General features: G+C 37.2%; 1 protein-coding gene across 7 annotated transcripts in view; it reads right to left on the bottom strand.

Moving 5' to 3' along the window:
• The window catches only part of ENOX1 (ecto-NOX disulfide-thiol exchanger 1), a 577,820-nt gene that overhangs the window by 348,359 nt on the left and 208,531 nt on the right, over nt 1–20,930 (bottom strand). For all 7 annotated transcript variants that reach the window (XM_056807991.1, XM_056807990.1, XM_056807986.1 and 4 more), the window contains one exon: nt 13,665–13,816. The gene's annotated coding sequence lies outside the window, so the exon portion shown is untranslated. The remainder of the gene's footprint in view (nt 1–13,664; nt 13,817–20,930) is intronic.

The raw sequence follows: 20,930 nt of genomic DNA, 5'->3' as shown, positions 1-20,930 counted from the left end.
GCCAAAATCATCCAGCTGGAAAATGAGGCAAAGGAGATGAAAGATGAAGCAAAGGAGATGAAAGACGAGATAAAGAGGATGAAAGACAATCTTCAAAGAAACTCAGACCAGAAGGAAAAAGACGACCAAAAAGCCAAAGATGAAATCCAATCTTTAAGAACCCGAGTAAAACAACTAGAATCAAGTGACCTCACAAGGCAGCAGGACACTATAAGACAAAACAAAAAGAATGAAAAAATTGAGGAAAATGTGAAGCATCTCATTCACAAAACAGACGATTTAGAAAATCGTTCAAGAAGAGACAATTTAAGAATAATTGGACTACCAGAAGACCACGACAAAAGAAAAAGCCTGGACATAATACTAGAGGAAATTATCCAGGAAAACTGTCCCGAAATCCTAGAACAAGAGGGGAAAGTGGAGATTGAAAGAATCCACAGATCACCCCCTGTTTTTAATCCCCAACTGACAACACCAAGAAATGTTATAGCCAAATTCAAAAACAATCAGATAAAAGAACAGGTATTACAAGCTGCCAAAAAGAAACCATTCAGATACCATGGAAACATGGTGAGGATAACACAGGATCTTTCTGCATCCACACTGAAGGACCGAAAGGCATGGAATATGATATTCCGGAAAGCAAGGGAACTAGGCCTACAGCCAAGAATAAAATACCCATCAAAACTGACTATATTCTTACAGGGGAAAGTATGGTCATTTAACACAACAGAGGAATTCCAAGCATTCATAAATAAAAGACCAGACCTGAACAGAAAATTTGAAGTCCAACCACAGAATTCAAGAGAATCATCAAAAGGTAATTAAAAAAGAGGGGAAAAACAACAACAACAACAAAGGTTTTTTTTTTAAGAGACTCAATAAGTTAAAATGATATGTATCCCTATAAGAAAAGAGGTCATTGGCAACTCTTAAAAACTGTTGCTATCACCTAAGCAGCTAGAAGAACTACACTCAGAGGGAAGGGACAAACTGTATAGGATGAAAGGACAAGACATAAATAGGTATATAGAGATATGCATGCATAAATACATATACCTGTGTATGTATATATATGTATATATATATACATGACTAAAGCTAAAAAAGAAAAGAGGTTATGACTAAAAGAAATGGGAAAAGAAACAAATGGGGGTAAATTTATATGTCACAAAGAAGCTCATGGCGGGAGGGGGGAGAACATCGATACACTGGAAGGGTAAAGAGGTCGGAGATAGGAAATATTCAACTCTTACGTACTTTGAAACTGACCCAAAGAGGGAAGAACAATCCAATCCATTGGGGAAGAGAATAGATTTGCGCCCTATAGAGGAGTAGAAGGGTAAAAAACAGACTGGTGGGGAGGGAAGCAGTACAAGGGAGGGAGAGGGTGGGGGGGAGGAATTTTTAAAAAGACTACAGGGGAAAATAAGGGAGGGAATTAAAAGGGAGGGGGGTAGAAAGGGAAATACAAGGGGGACTGATTTAAAGTAAATCACTGGACTAAAAGGTAGAGCTGAAGAAGAAAGGTTAGAATTAGGGAAGGATAGCAAAATGCCAGGGAGTCCACAAGTGACAGTAATAACATTGAACGTGAATGGGATGAACTCACCCATAAAACGTAAACAAATAGAAGAATGGATTAGAATCCAAAACCCTACCATATGTTGTCTCCAAGAAACACACATGAAGCGGGTAGACACCCACAAGGTCAGAATTAAAGGATGGAGTAAGACCTTCTGGGCCTCAAGTGACAGAAAGAAGGCAGGAGTGGCAATCATGATATCTGATAAAGCCAAAGCAAAAATAGACCTGATCAAAAGGGATAGGGAAGGTTATTATATTTTGTTAAAAGGGACTTTAGATAATGAGGAAATATCACTAATCAACATATATGCACCAAATAATATAGCACCCAAATTTCTAATGGAGAAACTAGGAGAATTGAAGGAAGAAATAGACAGTAAAACCATATTAGTGGGAGACTTAAACCAACCATTATCAAATTTAGATAAATCAAATCAAAAAATAAATAAGAAAGAGGTAAAAGAAGTGAATGAAATCTTAGAAAAATTTGAATTAATAGACATATGGAGAAAAATAAATAGGGATAAAAAGGAATACACCTTCTTCTCAGCACCACATGGCACATTCACAAAGATTGACCATACATTAGGTCACAGAAACACGGCACACAAATGCAGAAAAGCAGAAATAATAAATGCAGCCTTTTCAGACCACAAGGCAATAAAAATAACAATCAGTAATGGCACATGGAAAACCAAATCAAAAACTAATTGGAAACTAAACAATATGATACTCCAAAATCGTTTAGTTAGAGAAGAAATCATAGAAACAATTAATAATTTCATCGAGGAAAATGACAATGGCGAAACATCCTTTCAAACCTTTTGGGATGCAGCCAAAGCAGTAATCAGAGGTAAATTCATATCCCTGAGTGCATATATTAACAAACTAGGGAGAGCAGAGATCAATCAATTGGAAATGCAAATAAAAAAACTCGAAAGTGACCAAATTAAAAACCCCCAGCAGAAAACCAAACTAGAAATCCTAAAAATTAAGGGAGAAATTAATAAAATTGAAAGTGATAGAACTATTGATTTAATAAATAAGACAAGAAGCTGGTACTTTGAAAAAACAAACAAAATAGACAAAGTACTGGTCAATCTAATTAAAAAAAGGAAGGAAGAAAAGCAAATTAACAGCATCAAAGATGAAAAGGGGGACATCACCTCTGAGGAAGAGGAAATTAAGGCAATCATTAGAAATTACTTTGCCCAATTATATGGCAATAAATATACCAATTTAAGTGATATGGACGAATATATACAAAAATACAAACTGCCTAGACTAACAGAAGAGGAAATAGAATTCTTAAATAATCCCATATCAGAAAATGAAATCCACCAAGCCATCAAAGAACTTCCTAAGAAAAAATCCCCAGGGCCTGATGGATTCACCAGTGAATTCTATCAAACATTCAGAGAACAGTTAATCCCAATACTATACAAACTATTTGACATAATAAGCAAAGAGGGAGTACTACCAAACTCCTTTTATGACACAAACATGGTACTGATTCCAAAACCAGGCAGGTCAAAAACAGAGAAAGAAAACTATAGACCAATCTCCCTAATGAATATAGATGCAAAAATCTTAAATAGGATACTAGCAAAAAGACTTCAGCAAGTGATCAGAAGGGTCATCCACCATGATCAAGTAGGATTTATACCAGGGATGCAGGGCTGGTTCAATATTAGGAAAACCATCCACATAATTGACCACATTAACAAGCAAACCAACAAGAACCACATGATTATCTCAATAGATGCAGAAAAAGCCTTTGATAAAATACAACACCCATTCCTATTAAAAACACTAGAAAGCATAGGAATAGAAGGGTCATTCCTAAAAATAATAAACAGTATATATCTAAAACCATTAGCTAATATCATTTGCAATGGGGATAAACTAGATGCATTCCCAATAAGATCAGGAGTGAAACAAGGATGCCCATTATCACCTCTATTATTTGACATCGTACTAGAAACACTAGCAGTAGCAATTAGAGAAGAAAAAGAAATTGAAGGCATCAAAATAGGCAAGGAGGAGACCAAGTTATCACTCTTTGCAGATGACATGATGGTCTACTTAAAGAATCCTAGAGATTCAACCAAAAAGCTAATCGAAATAATCAACAACTTTAGCAAAGTTGCAGGATACAAAATAAACCCACATAAGTCATCAGCTTTTCTATATATCTCCAACACAGCTCAGCAGCAAAAACTAGAAAGAGAAATCCCATTCAAAATCACCTTAGACAAAATAAAATACCTAGGAATCTACCTCCCGAGACAAACACAGGAACTATATGAACACAACTACAAAACACTCGCCACACAACTAAAACTAGACTTGAGCAATTGGAAAAACATTAACTGCTCATGGGTAGGACGAGCCAACATAATAAAAATGACTATCCTGCCCAAACTTATTTATCTATTTAGTGCCATACCCATGGAACTCCCAAAAAATTTCTTTACTGATTTGGAAAAAAGCATAACAAAGTTCATTTGGAATAACAAAAGATCAAGGATATCCAGGGAAATAATGAAAAAAAACACTAATGAGGGGGGCCTAGCAGTCCCAGACCTCAAACTATATTACAAAGCAGCAGTCATCAAAACAATTTGGTACTGGCTAAGAGACAGAAAGGAGGATCAGTGGAATAGACTGGGGGAAAGCGACCTCAGCCAGATAGTATACGATAAACCCAAAGATCCCAGGTCTTGGGACAAAAATTCACTATTTGATAAGAACTGCTGGGAAAATTGGAAGACAGTGTGGGAGAGATTAGGAATTGATCAACACCTCACACCCTACACCAAGATAAATTCAAAATGGGTGAAAGACTTAAACATAAAGAAGGAAACCATAAGTAAATTGGGTAAACACAGAATAGTATACATGTCAGATCTTTGGGAAGGGAAAGACTTTAAAACCAAGCAAGACATAGAGAGAATCACAAAATGTAAAATAAATAATTTCGACTACATCAAATTAAAAGGCTTTTGTACAAACAAAAGCAATGTAACTAAAATCAGAAGGAAAACAACAAGTTGGGAAAAAATCTTCATAAAAACCTCTGACAAAGGTTTAATTACTCAAATTTATAAAGAGCTAAATCAATTGTACAAAAAATCAAGCCATTCCCCAATTGATAAATGGGCAAGGGACATGGATAGACAGTTTTCAGATAAAGAAATCAAAACTATTAACAAGCACATGAAGAAGTGCTCCACATCTCTTATAATCAGAGAGATGCAAATCAAAACAACTCTGAGGTATCACCTCACACCTAGCAGATTGGCTAACATGACAGTTATGGAAAGTAATGAATGCTGGAGGGGATGTGGCAAAGTAGGGACATTAATTCATTGCTGGTGGAGTTGTGAACTGATCCAGCCATTCTGGAGGGCAATTTGGAACTATGCACAAAGGGCGATAAAAGAATGTCTACCCTTTGATCCAGCCATAGCACTGCTGGGTTTGTACCCCAAAGAGATAATGGACAAAAAGACTTGTACAAAAATATTCATAGCTGCACTCTTTGTGGTGGCCAAAAATTGGAAAATGAGGGGATGCCCATCAATTGGGGAATGGCTGAACAAATTGTGGTATATGTTGGTGATGGAATACTATTGTGCCAAAAGGAATAATAAAGTGGAGGATTTCCATGTGAACTGGAACAACCTCCAGGAAGTGATGCAGAGCGAGAGGAGCAGAACCAGGAGAACATTGTACACAGAGACAAACACACTGTGGTATCATCGAACGTAATGGACTTCTCCATTAGTGGTGGTGTAATGTCCCTGCACAATCTGCAGGGATCAAGGAGAAAAAAACACTATCCAAAAGCAGAGGACAAACTGAGGGAATAGAAATACCAAGGAAAAGCAACTGCCTGACTACAATGGCTGAGGGGACATGACAGAGGAAAGACTCGGAGCAAACACTCTGATGCAAATACTAACAACATGGCAATGGGTTCAAGTCAAGAACACATATGATACCAGTGGAATCACACGTCGGCCACGGGGGGTGGGAGGGAGGAAAAGAAAATGATCTTTGTCTTTAATGAAAAATGCATGGAAATGATCAAATAAAATACTATAAAAAAAGAAAAAAAAATAAAACTTAAAAACTTATCTTAAAAAAAAAAAACACTAGAAAGCATAGGAATAGAAGGGTCATTCCTAAAAATAATAAACAGTATATATCTAAAACCATTAGCTAATATCATTTGCAATGGGGATAAACTAGATGCATTCCCAATAAGATCAGGAGTGAAACAAGGATGCCCATTATCACCTCTATTATTTGACATCGTACTAGAAACACTAGCAGTAGCAATTAGAGAAGAAAAAGAAATTGAAGGCATCAAAATAGGCAAGGAGGAGACCAAGTTATCACTCTTTGCGGATGACATGATGGTCTACTTAAAGAATCCTAGAGATTCAACCAAAAAGCTAATCGAAATAATCAACAACTTTAGCAAAGTTGCAGGATACAAAATAAACCCACATAAGTCATCAGCTTTTCTATATATCTCCAACACAGCTCAGCAGCAAAAACTAGAAAGAGAAATCCCATTCAAAATCACCTTAGACAAAATAAAATACCTAGGAATCTACCTCCCAAGACAAACACAGGAACTATATGAACACAACTACAAAACACTCGCCACACAACTAAAACTAGACTTGAGCAATTGGAAAAACATTAACTGCTCATGGGTAGGACGAGCCAACATAATAAAAATGACTATCCTGCCCAAACTTATTTATCTATTTAGTGCCATACCCATGGAACTCCCAAAAAATTTCTTTACTGATTTGGAAAAAAGCATAACAAAGTTCATTTGGAATAACAAAAGATCAAGGATATCCAGTGAAATAATGAAAAAAACCACTAATGAGGGGGGCCTAGCAGTCCCAGACCTCAAACTATATTACAAAGCAGCAGTCATCAAAACAATTTGGTACTGGCTAAGAGACAGAAAGGAGGATCAGTGGAATAGACTGGGGGAAAGCGACCTCAGCCAGATAGTATACGATAAACCCAAAGATCCCAGGTCTTGGGACAAAAATTCACTATTTGATAAGAACTGCTGGGAAAATTGGAAGACAGTGTGGGAGAGATTAGGAATTGATCAACACCTCACACCCTACACCAAGATAAATTCAAAATGGGTGAAAGACTTAAACATAAAGAAGGAAACCATAAGTAAATTGGGTAAACACAGAATAGTATACATGTCAGATCTTTGGGAAGGGAAAGACTTTAAAACCAAGCAAGACATAGAGAGAATCACAAAATGTAAAATAAATAATTTCGACTACATCAAATTAAAAGGCTTTTGTACAAACAAAAGCAATGTAACTAAAATCAGAAGGAAAACAACAAGTTGGGAAAAAATCTTCATAAAAACCTCTGACAAAGGTTTAATTACTCAAATTTATAAAGAGCTAAATCAATTGTACAAAAAATCAAGCCATTCCCCAATTGATAAATGGGCAAGGGACATGGATAGACAGTTTTCAGATAAAGAAATCAAAACTATTAACAAGCACATGAAGAAGTGCTCCACATCTCTTATAATCAGAGAGATGCAAATCAAAACAACTCTGAGGTATCACCTCACACCTAGCAGATTGGCTAACATGACAGTTATGGAAAGTAATGAATGCTGGAGGGGATGTGGCAAAGTAGGGACATTAATTCATTGCTGGTGGAGTTGTGAACTGATCCAGCCATTCTGGAGGGCAATTTGGAACTATGCACAAAGGGCGATAAAAGAATGTCTACCCTTTGATCCAGCCATAGCACTGCTGGGTTTGTACCCCAAAGAGATAATGGACAAAAAGACTTGTACAAAAATATTCATAGCTGCGCTCTTTGTGGTGGCCAAAAATTGGAAAATGAGGGGATGCCCATCAATTGGGGAATGGCTGAACAAATTGTGGTATATGTTGGTGATGGAATACTATTGTGCCCAAAGGAATAATAAAGTGGAGGATTTCCATGTGAACTGGAACAACCTCCAGGAAGTGATGCAGAGCGAGAGGAGCAGAACCAGGAGAACATTGTACACAGAGACAAACACACTGTGGTATCATCGAACGTAATGGACTTCTCCATTAGTGGTGGTGTAATGTCCCTGCACAATCTGCAGGGATCAAGGAGAAAAAAACACTATCCAAAAGCAGAGGACAAACTGAGGGAATAGAAACACCAAGGAAAAGCAACTGCCTGACTACAATGGCTGAGGGGACATGACAGAGGAAAGACTCGGAGCGAACACTCTGATGCAAATACTAACAACATGGCAATGGGTTCAAGTCAAGAACACATATGATACCAGTGGAATCACACGTCGGCCACGGGCGGTGGGAGGGAGGAAAAGAAAATGATCTTTGTCTTTAATGAAAAATGCATGGAAATGATCAAATAAAATACTATAAAAAAGGGAAAAAAAAATAAAAAAAAAAAAGAAATGGAATTTCTATTATGTGCAATTTGTTTTTCTGACATCAACCTTTGCTGTCATTCATTATCTTTCTTTTTTAAATTTTTAAATATTTTCTCCATGTTTACATGATTCATTTTCTTTCCTCCCCTTTTCACTCTCCCGTCCCAGAGCCAACAAGCAATTCCGCTAGGTTGTACAAATGTTATCACTTGATATACCTATTTCCATATTATTCATTTTTTCCTCTAACATGATTTTTTAAAGCCTAAACCCCATGGCATATGATCTTTTTTTGCATTTCTACTCCCATAGTTCTTTCTCTCAATGTCATTAGCATTCTTTCCCATAACTCCTTCCGGAGTATCCTGACTTGTTGCACTGCTACTAGTAGCAAAGTCTATTACAGTGGATTGTCCCACACTTTCTGTATACAATGTTCTCCTGGTTCTGCTCATTTCACCTCATTGAGGTTATCCCAGATCACATAGAAATCCTCCAGATCATCATTCCATACAGCACAATAGTATTCCATCACCATCAGATACCACAATTTGTTCAGCCATTACCCAATTGAAGGGCATTCCTCATTTTCCAATTTTTTGCCACCACAAAGAGCACAGCTATGAATATTTTTGTATATTTCTTTTTCCTTATTATCTCTTTGAGGAACAAACCCAACAGTGGTATTGCTGGATCAAAGGGTATGCATTCTTTTAAAGCCCTTTGTACACAATTCCATATTGCCTTCCAGAATGACTGGATTAATTCACAACTCCACCAGCAATGCATTAGTATATGAATTTTCCATAAACACTCCGACATTTATTATTTTCTTTTACTGTCATATTGGCCAATCTGATAGGTGTGAGGTGGTACCTCAGCATTGTTCTAATTAGCATTTCTCTAATTATGAGAGATTTAGAACACTTTTGCATGTGCTTATTGATAGTTTTGATTTCTTTATCTGAAAACCATTCATGTCCCTTGACCATTTGTCAATTGGGGAATGTCTTGATTTTTTTTGTACAATTTAATTAGTTCCTTATAATTTTGAGAAATGAAACCTTTGTCAGAGATTTTTGTTATAAAAAAAATTTCCCCAATTTGTTATTTCCCTCTTAATTTTGGTTGCAGTGGTTTTGTTTGTACAGAAACTTTTTAATTTAATATAATCAAAATTATTCATTTTACATTTTGTAGTGTTTTCTAGCTCTTGCTTGGTCTTAAATTCCTTCCTTTCCAATAGATCTAACAGGTATACTAATCTAGGTTCACCTAATTTATGATCTAAACCTAATTTCTCCCATACAGTTTCCCAATTCTCCCAGAAGTTTTTGACAAATAGTGGGTTCTTGTCCCAAAAGGTAGGATATTTGGATTTATAAAGCGCTACCTTGCTTGACAAGTCTATTTTTGACAGAGTTAGAAGAAAGGAATATTAATGGGGAACTCAGCCTAATATAAGGGAAAGAATTCTAGACATGGAATTGTCTGAACCTACCTTTGTTACCAATTGTATGAAAATGGGCACATCATAAAATCCACAGTGCTTACCTCATCGATATGTTGTAAAAGATCAAGTGAGAAAATGTATGTAAAGTGTTTTGTAAAGCTTAAAGCATGGCAAAATTTCCAGTTGTTATAATTTAGAATGGTCTGTCAGCCAACAAGCATTTATGGAGGATCTACAATACAGCTATATGGCACAGTGGATAGTGAACCTGGAGTCAGGAAGACTCATCTTCCTGAGTTCAAATCTGGCCTCAGATACTTAATAGTTCTATGACTCTGGAGTAAGCCACTTAATTCAGTTGGCCTCACTTTCCCCATTTGTAAAACAAGCTGGAGAAGGAAATGGTAAGTCTCTTCAATTGTCTTTGCCAAGAAAATCCCAAATGAGGTCACAAAGAGTCAGACACAAGTGAAAAACAACTGTACAACACTGCATTAGATACTATTCAAAGCACTGGTAAGGAAGATCTGCTATGTTAGTAACTACTTGGAGAGACCAGACCTAAGCAAATGGTAGGGGACGGGGATTGGATCTTGTTCTGATTTCTAAATCTTCTCCTCTTATTATTTTCCCTCACCAGGCAAACGAGATAAGAAATAGATGCAGTTTCCATACTGCTGAATGAAGAATAAGGTGGACAGGACAGGGCAATTCTAAGACAAGAGGAACTGACAATCTCTGAGTACAGGACTATGGTTAGAAAAATGGAGCAGGGGTTAAGGGGGGATGTTTAACCAGGTATCCAAGAATTTCTAATTCTATTTGGCTCACCTCCGCAAGCTGACCCTAATTATATCAACAGAATAGCCTCTGGTGGTCTTGCCTAGGGAAGGAAGAAGCAGCAGGAACAGAAAGAAATAGGGTTAGATGTAGACAGAAAGGTCATAGAAAAATATCTTTCTTCTCCTTTCCGTGTGTGTGTGTGTGTGCACGCGCAACATGGATGTCTGCCATCAATCCTTCAGATTTTCTGGCTCCTCCCAATTTACTCATTTTGCCTGGCATATATATATCCTTTGGTAATCTTGATCTATTACACATCCCTCATTGCTTTTTTATCACTCTGTTTCCATCCCTCTTTCTTCAGTCACATCCTGACAAAAATCTTCCTACACTTATAGTCTATAGCAATCAATTCCACTGGTCCTCCTCTTCACTGTGACTATACAACCCTCACTGGACCTCTAGTTTCTCTATCTGCAAAAGGAGAGGGTTCCAGAAGATGATATCTAAGGCCCCTTCCCATTTTAACATTCTATTATTTCTTGAGGTTTTGTATTATTTATTGTGTTTATTATATATTTCCTTGATTGGAACAATCTGATTCTATCCAGTACAGGTCAAACAATTTACAGGCAATTGTGACTGATTCTGTTTTCTTCAACTTAATACAGAGTATTTGAGGAGGCTCAGAAAAGAGCTTTCTCTAATAATATATCTTATTTATTTAGTGCTTTAAGGTTTACAAAGTGTTTTTGCTATAACCAGCTTATGAGGTAGGTAATATGGGTTTGAAATATAATAAGAGGTTTTGAAAAATAATACCTATTAGAGAGAAAAAAGGCAAAAAGAAAGGAGATATTTTCACCAGAAGGCAGAGAATTGATTTAATAATAGTGTTCAAATACAGAAAAGGTTATTATACAGTGGACAGTGACCACATGTTCCCCATCTCCATGGAGAGGCTGAACAAGAAGAAATGAATTTAAGGTGAAGCATAGGGAATGTAGGTTAGAAATAATATAGGTTTTCCTGTCAGTGAGGGTTATAAGACAGGGGGAAAAGAAATAGGTTACTAAAAGAAGTTTTAGAATCCCTGACTATGAAGAGCTCTAAAACCAATTGATTCATATCTGTCTGGAAGAGTTTAAGCATGGTTTTGCCTGAAGACAAAGAACTGATTTGATGACTTCTCTACTCTCTTCCATGTCTACGACTCCACGGGCACTACATCCAGGTGGCATCCCCCAAAATGACAGGGCAGAGTCCTGAAGATGGAGTTATAAATTCTTATTTCCCTCCATACCCTGTTCTGCTCTTCAAAGTGAGTTAAATGTGTGGTGCAGAGATGAAGGGTGCAGTGGGAAAACTGGAATCTGGCCCATACATTGCAGTGCAATCTACTTTGATTTCTCAGTAGAAATAAAATAAAAAACCAACAGTAAAGGGCTATTAAGGGAGAAAACATTTGTCACTGTGGACAGAATAAAAGTCCTACCAAATGAAATGGATGCCTGTGGAAAAAAGACTTGTCATTCCAGGGAGAATGCTGTGCTCCCTCCTCTCCTGCTCCTCATTTAGTTTTTATCCATTTACTATACTGACTATTTTCCCTATGCCCTGCTGATTTTTCTTTCTGTGAACCATATATAAAGTGAATTTAGCCTTTGGCCAGTTCTAACCAGGCAAGTATTTTCAAAATAAAAGTGTTTCACTTTCTGCTCTCTTAACATCCAAAATATTTGCCAAAAAAAAAAAAAAAAGACTATGTTGTTAGAAATCATGATCCACAAGTAAGCATCTATGGAAAATATTTTGTACTCGTGCTTTATGCTTTTATATATTTTTTTATCCTAGGATAATCTCATGGATGCATATGTTTAAAATATTTCTACCAATTATTTATAATATTTCTACACATATTTTTTTTCCTGATAGAAGCACATGAAAATGCCCTGACTCAAGAACATTTTTAGCTGTCTCCTTCTACTATGCTTGTCATTTTGGGCCAAGTCCTTGTATGTCTCCAAGCCTGACTTTACTGTTAAGTCTGATGGGAAGATAACAAAAGCAGAGAAACAAGGTATTCATTAAGAGAGAGCCAAGCCCTGAGGCATCCACTCCAAAGATGAGATGCTCTTTTGACTTCTATTGTTTTCTTAAGAAACAAGGTCTTTCAAGGAGAGGAGTCAGCTTATGTGACACATTACTGCAGCGAAAATGGTGCCATGTCACTCTATAGAATTATAAACTCAAGGGGGCAGAACTGGCTTACCAAACTGGGCCCCATTCAGGGTAACAACCAGATTGGTGACGAACAATAAACTTATGATTCCTGTGAGATCCCCGTGTCTACTTCCTCACTATATGGCCCCTAGCCCCAACCCACTGGGAGTATGAGTGGATGAATGGACTCATCTTCTCTCTAAACTTTCCATTCTGACAGAAGGATGAACCTTGGAGGATCATAATCTTACTCTAGCATCGTCTGCCAAAGGCTCAAAGAGACAATATTACACCATTTTCAATCCAATTCCATCAAAGATAAATATATGTGTGTGTATATATGATATATGCATATATACACGTGCTTATGTACATTTTGTGTATAACTAGGTTCTCATTGTGCAAGAAATGAGTTCTGTGAAGGGTTTTCATTATTCAAATCCACATTATTTTGTGTAAATAGAATTTTGTACCCCAGGACTCCATTTCCCAGAAGCCCACTTTCATCATCACTTCATGACCTTACATTTTGGAGATAAAGAACCCCACCTCTCGCTCTCTTCTCCCGCTAATGCTGTTGGAAAAACGTCTCTTTACTCAGGCTTTTACATTTGTCTTATTATTTCCTCTACGTCAAGTGATTATTAATAAATCTCATAAAATATAATACTTCGAGTTACTGAATATTAATTTTGATCTTACAATTTGAAGTGATAATGATATGTAAAACATTGTCATTGGTTCTACCCAAATGAAAGGAAACTCAACGGAAAAATCAAATAAGACAACCACTGCGTGGAATTCATTATTGGCACTAATCAGGACTCTATGTGTGTGTTTGCATTTAGTTTTCACAAAATGTGGATAAACCATAAGATGTGGGAATACAGGGACATACCTTGGTTTATAACACATTTGGGGAGGCCTTGGTTTGGTGATGGGCCAATCACAGGTCTAGCCTCTCCTTTCTCTTCAATGCCAATGAAGCTGACAAGCCTCCGTCCAATGAAGGATGCGTTCATCTTACGCAAACTCCTCCCACCTCACCCCTACCCAGCGCTTTGCCACAGCAGTATGATGTTATAGTTCTGAAATAGTCTATATAATCAATGGCAATTTCACACACACAAAAAAAATGGAAACCACACAAACCTTAAAAATGGCAGCACATCAGGCAGGGCTCTCCAGGCTCTCTGAGAACTTGTATAAAAGGATGCACTCACAGGACTTTTTAAAATGGAAGTTGCTCACAGAACAAGGCCGGGGCAAGACTTGTGTGAAGTTCTGACATAACCAGAATGTCTCTAGAAATAAAGAAAAAGAAGGTCAGAGAAAGAGCAGAGTGCTAAAAACATGTCAGAAATAACCATCTTCATGAAGGCACATTAAACTGAACACTAGCTGTGCAACCACCATTAGTCTCGGCACTAACTGCTAAAATGAATTTTGTTCATCCCAGTCTTCTTACAGACAACTCTTTGATGACACTCGGGAAAAATCCCCAAAGTAACAATATTTCATAACATAGCAAACGGGTGGGTTTTGCATTAGTAACATGAGGACCAAAGAGGAGAAGAATAGAGCCTACGGAGAGTATTCTTGAAAAGGGGCAGCAAAATTACAGCTCAGCAAATAAGAAAAAAATTAATGAATGAGAAAATAAATAGGTAGATAGATGGATGGATAGATAGATAGGTAGCCAGGAAACCAGGTGGGTAGATCTTTAGAGAATGATCTTGAGACTAAAATTGAGACCACCATGTAGAGTAGGTAGGATTTACCTAAATGCAGACTCATTTCCATAAGAAATCATCTTTTATATCCTACATTAGGAAGAAACGTGTGGCTTATATTGTCCTAGTCCGGCAAATACTACAGAAATGCACCACCTGGTGCAACACTGCCTTTCAAATAAGAAAATATATGAACAAAAGCAAAAGGACACAGCCATTACTGTCAAGGGCATGTTCTTCCACCAAACTTTAAAAGAAAATTTAACAAGAGACGAGTAATTAAACATCTAACTGTGGCCCTGGAGGTGCTTATAGATGGTTGAAAGTTTGGCGCATCAAACTTTAACCTCCTTCTTATTATTACTTCTTCCTTTCCATTCCTTCTAAAACTTCATCTTCCCACCCAAATCTGTTACTACATATCAAGGTACACAATACGAGGTAATACCTGGCTTCAACAATGCAACATGCCAAAGTGTTCCCAGTAACCTTTAATACCAACATAACTACACTTAAAAACAATAATCCACATTAATCTGGAATTTTATAATTTATTTACTTTGTAAATTGTATTTTACATTTTTTTTACAATTACAATGACAAAAAATTGTAAATTTACAATTTACAATGTTTTCTTCCCATATCAACTCTGAAAGGTATATAGTGAAATTATTATTAGCCCCATTTGACAGATGAGAAAAGTGAGGCTATGATTCATAATCATGCAGTGAGAACAATAGAATGAAAGAAATTAAATTGGAAGCAACTTCAGGAGTTACCTTTACAACATTCTCCCCATCCCCCCCCCAAAAAAACACAGTCATCTAGCCTTTATTTAAAAACTATCAGTAAGTTATCTGCTCCCTCCCATGGTAACTCATTCCACTGTTGGACAACTCTACCTATTAGAAAAATTTCCTCATAATCAGCTAAAATATGATTCTTGGTACTTTCTATCCACTTTTGCTCCTTTTTCCATCTGGGGACAAGTAAAACAAGTCCAATAACTTGTCTATTTAACTGTCCTTCAAATACTTGAAGATGGCTATCACTTCACACACTAAATCTTCTCTAGGTAAAAATAGCCTCCATCCTAATTTCCATTCTCTTCATCCCTAGCACCATAGTTGTTCTCCTCTGGTTCTGATTTGCTTTGCTAATGTGCTTCTTAAAACAGAATTCCTAGAACCAAAAACAATACCTGAGACATGGAGAGACCGAGGGAAAGAATGCTGGCACTCTCACATCAGCTCTTTTACTCTGGATCACCGCTACTATCAATGCAGTCAATGATGGAAATAAAGGGGTAGAGCTCTACCTCACACCCAGGGCTTCTGGTACCAAGCTCAGCCCTCTTGCCTTTGGAGCTCAGTCCTATTATAATGCCTCCTTGCTTCCTCCTCCCGTTCTCGTTCTCTCTCTCTCTCTCTCTCTCTCTCTCTCTCTCTCTCTCTCTCTCTCTGTCTGTCTGTCTCTGTCTCTCTCTCTGTGTCTGTCTGTCTGTTTCTCTGTCTCTTTCTCTCTGTCTGTCTCTGTCTCTCTCTCTGTGTCTGTCTCTGTCTGTCTATCTCTCTCTCTCCCCCTATCTCCCTCCCCTATCATAGTGAAGAAAGTCACGTTCACCATTCACTCCTAACTGTGAATACTCGCATGTTTTCCTGGGCTCCAAAAGCCAGCCTAGAGAACAGCGTAACTTACCCTTTGCCAGGCAGCCTGGTAAGATGTGTACCATGAGTAGTCCCAGCACTCATGCTTATCACAGCATGTCACAAGTGTGAGAAACCCAATCTCTCTAGGGCCCACCAACCAAACACTGCCAACTGCCCGCATCCAATCCCCAGCGCTCAGAGCCATGGGGGAAACCGTGTCTAAGGAGGGCTACTAGCTCATATTCCATGCGATATTTGAGGAGCTTGCTATGATGGGAGCTGTAAAACGATGGGGAGCAAGAAGGTCACTTGCAGTCTATTCATTCTTTGGCAGCAAGAAACTTAAGTCATGAATAAAAAGTCAATGTCAGGAATGGGAAAGCTGCTGATATTTCTCAGTTCTGCAGAATTGAAGAGGGGGAATAATACTACATGAAGAAAAAGAACAAAAAGGAGCCACTTGGAAATACCTTTGATGACTAGACTAACCCATTGCTATGGGGACAAAGAACAAAAAAAAGTTAAGGGTTCATAGCAAAACCTCAATAAATGTTCATTTAATTGAAGGAGGAAAGAAATAGACCAAAAGGAATAATAATAAACAAATAAAAACCACAGAACTTGATAAAAAGCTCAGTCACAGAACAGTCTGGGTTTTTCTTTTAAACTAGACTTTAAACAATTTCAGGTTATGCTCCTGAGCTCTCTCAACCCTCCACCCTTCCTCTCATATTCCCGTAACCCCAAAGAATTGTCACTGGTAAATTTCAAAGATACAAGGATAACTTTGCACAAATGGCAAGGATTAGATGCTTACATAAATCCTCTGATGATAATTGATAAGCTAGAAAATGAACTACTTTTTACAGAAACAGTCCATGAAATTAGACATCACTCCAGGATTTGCTGTGAAAATCACATTTCAGCTACAATACAGGTCCTGCAAATAATATAAAGTCAGAAATCTATGTATGTGTTGTCAATGAAGGTATAGGATCCTCCTGGATCCTGGTCCATTATTTCATAATCTAACCTAACACCATGGATTTTAACAGAACTTGGCAAACTGGGGATGTTTCATTTTAAAAACTTAGGCTCAAATTTGAATCATAGAGCTTATGACTCAAATCTCCTATGTGACCTTTATGGGTTATTGTTTAGGAAAACATGTCTGTCACTGTAAAGTGAAACAAGACACCTTCCTTTATTCTGGTCAGAGAAATGAAAAGATGTTCGAGTGTTGCCAGCACTGAGGCTGGCAGAGGAAGCATGGTACACTGTAAAGTCTGCTGCAATTAGAGTCAAAGGACCTGGATCTAAATTCTGGCTCTTTAATGCGTAAGCTCAGTGTATATAGCCCCATTGAACCTCAGCTCCCTCATCAATAGAATGAGGCAGGGCTGGATTAGATTTTCTATAAGGCAATTTCTAGTTCTAAATCTATGACTCCATGTTCCCCAAACCAAGAAACAAAAGTTAGTGAAACTTGTAAACCTTAAAATTTCTTAGACTTATAAATGTTGGAAATTTCCCCATTGGGAAATTTCATACTTGAAAAATTTCCTATTGATAGTGGGTCTTGGCTATTGGAATGTGAACCCCATTGGCATGGGAGGTTCCTCCTCCTCCCTTCTTAAGATTACTTTAGGACAGAAACCTTTTGCTGAACAATGGAAAGGGCTTTGACCTATGCTTAAGCATAGAACAGGAATTTCTTTGAGTCATGATTGATTTTAGAATTGATACAATGGAGATACTTGGAATGACAGAACCAAGTCTTGGAAATTGGAATCTCCACCCTACTCAGTCCTAACAGGATTTAGGAAGGGCTGCAGCATAGATCAAAATTTAATTATTCCAATCTCTACCCTACTCAGGGTAACAGGATTTAGGAAGGGCTGTAGCAAAAGATCAAGATTTAATTATTTGAGAATGTGACCTCCAACAGACGTGTGCAAAGCCACAGACCTCTGGGCAGTCCTGGGTTAAGCTAGAACCACCATTGGCACAGGGAAAATGATGGACAGTGAATGGTAGATGTGAGAACTGAGGGGAGGGAACTTGGATGGTTTCCTTAAAGATAGAGGGGTCTGAGGACGCTGGAGTTGGTTGGAGAGTTTTGGCTCTGAGTGGTTGGAGAGGTGCTCTGAGAAGCTTGCTCTGAAGGAAGCTGGAGGTGGAGGCCCCTGAGACTGTTTCTCCATTTTGGTCACGTGAGTAATAGGGACTGATCTCCTTTCTTTGCCCCAGCTATCTAAGGGCTTGGGCCTTTTGGCCCAGCCTAAACAGAAGGGGTATTTAAGCCCTATTCCCTTCTCTCCCCTTTTGCTCTCTCTCTCTCTCTCTATCTCTAATTCCTTTCTTCCTCCTGTTTGTAATTAAACTCTATAAAAGGCTGATGGCTGACTTGAGTTTTCATTTAGGAATTACATAGCTGAATTCCTTGGCGACCTTAAATTAATATATATCAGTCCTTTAAAGTGATTTCCTTGTCACAAACTGTAGCTATGGTTAAAAATATATATATATATAATCATATTAATAAAAATTCTTATACTTTTTCCTAAACCAAAATGTTTATCCTACATTCTGAATTTACTGAACTTCAGAAAATTTAGTTGTTTAAAATAGGTCTCTTCCTCATATTTCCTTTTATTAAGAGAGCATCAAGACTGTATTTGTTATATTTATCTGTCAAACATAAAATTCCATTGAATGTAAGGAGTAAGAAAAAATTAAATAAGTAGATTTTAATCACTAGAAATTAATCGTAAGGCTTCCTTTATAATGGTTTACTAAGTTATAACTGTGTGATTTTAGTAAGAGACCCAGTTAAATACCTGTGATCATTAATATAATAATCATAGATGTAATGGTCATGGAACTTAGAAATAGTCATATGTAAAGTGTGATATTTAGAATTAGAGAAATTCTATATTGCGATGAACTCTCATTGTCCTATACACTTTCATCACCAGGTTGTGATCTGAAGAAACTGAGAAAACCTGCCTTGTAGTTGCTACTGACACTCTTGTGAACGTGACACGGTGGGGAGAAGAAGTGGGATGAGACCCAGCACATATAGCTGTGATAAAAAGCCTGAGAATATGAACCTCTTTATGAACCCAAAAGGTCTTTGCTGCCCAACCGATTATGGCATAAAAATCTGTAACCTGTAATACTTGAGGTCTCAAACCATGCTAGTGTGTGTCTCTAGATCTCTGACTTGTATCATTTGTGCCCACCACAATAACATCAGATTTTGCTCGCAAGCTCTTTGCCCAGTCTTTTTCTTTAAAGGGTCATAAATATATCAGGGTTCGAACTCTCTCATACTCTTCCAAGTCTCTAGGAATTCTGCATATGTTAAGGATTGGAAGAAGCAAGGATGATGAAGTCACTTTTGCCTCTGACATTTATTTCATTCTCTATAGTCAAACAAATTGTCTATTTTCTTTGAAATATCTCCAATATTTGTCTTTTTCTTCCTATTCCTAATTGAATTAATGAGCTTCTCATAACCTCACAATTGGTCTTCCTTCCTCTAGTCTCTTCTTCCTCCAAATCTGTCTAGCAGACTGCCACAAAATATAGCCAAAAAATAAAACAAAAAAAATTCTTTGATCATGTCCCTGCTCTGTTGCTTTCCAAAGAGACAGCTCTTCAGAGCATTTGCCGATTGCCTCCTTATGGAGCTTTAGGACTAGAACTCCCAGAACAAATTCTCTCCAGTTATCTCCCTAGCTTCCTCCTACATAACAGTCTGTCCCACCTTTTTGTCTTTATTCCTGCTGTTCCTCCCTAGGATACTCTTTTCCTCTGATGAATTTCTAAGTCCTATCCATTTTCCAAGGCAAGCTAATTCACACTTTCCTCTAGAGTGTCTTTTTTTGACTACTCTAGTTTATATTGATATCTTCCTTCTTTGTTCACCCAGAGCACATGTGGGTGAACTAAAGCTTGATGCAAGATTTTTTTTAATTGTAAGATTGTTGGTGCTACTGGGCAAAATGAACATCTGTACCTTGAGCATATGATTCTTAAAAATATACCAGTGCCCTGCCAAAGAAAGGGTGGAGTAGACTAGAGAAATTTAGATGGGAACACTGGCACAGTCACAACCTGGATCAGAAGCCTTAGGTATTTTTGTTTCCACTGGTCTTTCAGTAAGATGCAGATTGTAATATGACCCTAAGAGGGAAGTTGTGAAATGTAATGATTACACAGCTTTCAAGTACTTTAAAAATAAACATATCTTTGACACTCAGATATGAGAGAGAAAGAGAGAGGGGGGAGAGAGGGGGAAAGGCGGGGAATGAGAGAAAGAGGGAGAGAGACAGAGACAGAAACAGAGACAGAGAGAATAAGAGAAAAGGGAAATAATATATATATATATATATATATATGTCTCTCTCTCTCTCTCTCTATATATATATATATATGAAATACAATATAATGTACCCAAAGAATCTCTTGGTTAATTACCATTTAACTAAATGTCTCTGAAAATTTGTTATTACAACTACTGTTTAAGATAAAACAATATTTTTCCTTAAGGGCAAGAAAAAACATTTTAGAAACTTAAGACAATTTTAAAGTCTTTCAATCAATTAAAGCATATTAAGTGCCTACTATGTACCAAGTACTGTTTTAATGCTGAATTATCAAATAGAATAAGAAAATATTGATTGTCTCAAACTCAACATACCATATTGATCCAAAAACATCTCCTTGTTCCAACCTCCCCACTAAAAAAAATTAATCTGGGTTATAAAATACTGGCATGGAGCCTTATAATTCAGGGACCTTTTTGTATCATGGATCCTTCTATCAGTCTGTTGAAGTCTGTGGACCATTCTCAGAATAATGATTTATATGCATTAAATAAAATACAAATGAAAGCCATTATGCCAAAATACATTTATTGAAATAACTTTAAAAATAGCAGAATTCAGGCTAAGAACATATATTATATATATATATATATATATATATATATATATATATATATATATATATATATATACATGTATATG

Source organism: Monodelphis domestica, chromosome 8 (genome assembly GCF_027887165.1).
Source record: "Monodelphis domestica isolate mMonDom1 chromosome 8, mMonDom1.pri, whole genome shotgun sequence".
Lineage (NCBI taxonomy): Eukaryota > Metazoa > Chordata > Mammalia > Didelphimorphia > Didelphidae > Monodelphis > Monodelphis domestica.
Note: the sequence above shows the minus strand (reverse complement) of the source record. Positions and strands in the feature narration are given on the sequence as shown.